This window comes from Elephantulus edwardii, unplaced genomic scaffold (assembly GCF_000299155.1).
Source record: "Elephantulus edwardii isolate Elephantulus edwardi_28Jun2011 unplaced genomic scaffold, EleEdw1.0 scaffold00146, whole genome shotgun sequence".
NCBI classification, from domain to species: domain Eukaryota; kingdom Metazoa; phylum Chordata; class Mammalia; order Macroscelidea; family Macroscelididae; genus Elephantulus; species Elephantulus edwardii.
In genome coordinates, this window is record NW_006399896.1 from 8,541,942 (window position 1) to 8,543,330 (window position 1,389).

Consider the following 1,389-nt stretch of genomic DNA (forward strand, 5'->3'; position numbering starts at 1 on the left):
CACACACACACACACACACTTCAAGGGGTGGTGGTTTCATATAGATAAAACAGTGGCATGAGTTGGAAAAATCATCTCAGGAGATAAAGAGGATAAGTCATTCTATGTTGTTTGTGAAAATGTTTATTGACTGTTTAGAATGTGCCAAGCAGGCACAAAGCTTGGTGTGTCAAATTCATTCGTGAACAATTTATCTTTTCATTTCTCATGGAGAAGGTAGTCTAATGGGGAGACAGATAAACAAGCAAACAAATTTATACTTGCAAATGACATGTGCTATAAAAAAATTAGCAGGGTGCAGTGTTAGAGAATAGTGGAGAGGACATATATGTAGGTAAAGGATAAGAAAGTTGTTTCCATGCTTTTGTCCTTTGTGCTGGACTTGAGGAATATGGCTATTGTTAGGTGCTGTTGAGTCGACTGTGGCTCATAGTATCCCTATGAAAACTGTGTCTTGCATCATCCTTACAATCTCTGCCGTGCTCAAGCCCATTACTGCAGTCACTGTGTCAGTGCAGCTCCTTGAGGGATAAGACAGAGCCACATGTGAAAAGTATAAGGTAAGTAACTGACGAGGAAGAGGTTAAAACACGTGCTAAGACCCCGAGGCAGAAAGGAGCTTGGTGTATTCCAGGAACTGAAATGAGGCCAATGTAGCCACAGCTTTTTGAAAGAAAAGGGAAATGGCTTCAGATGAGGTCAGAAACATAGTCAGGAGTGATATCTTGTGGAGATTTTTAAGTCAAGGAAAGGAGTTTGAATATTATTAAAAATGGAACGAGAACAAATGATTCAATAGGGGAAAGTGGGCAAAATATATAATTACAAAATCCCTAGAAGATGAAATCCAAATGACTACTAGATATAGAGAAACATGTTCAATTTTATTAGCAGTGAAATGAAAGGTAAAAAAAAAATCACAAAGATTTTATATTTTACCTATTAAATTTGCAAAAATAAAATAGAATAACATCCAATAGTAATAAGGATGATGGAAATTGACTTTGTATTGCTGGTATAAGTATAAATTGCTACAACCACCCCTTTTATAAAATACAATCTAATGGTATCTAGTGAAGTTATAAACTACTTATATGCTGTGGCCAAGTGATACCACTTTTAATATTACATACAGAAATAAAAATCTGTGCATCATAGAATATTCAAATGTTGTTTTTTTGATGGTACCAGCAACAATTTGAACATTTATACCAGAGGAAGTAAGTGCTTAAATTAAGATATGAATGCACTTTTAATATAGATGTTGTTGTTGTTGTTAATGTGCCGTCGAGTCGTTTGCAACTCATAGCGACCCTATGTACAACAGCCCTAAACCCTGCTCTATCCTGTGCCAATCGCATTGCCTCTGACACACCCATCCCGATTACC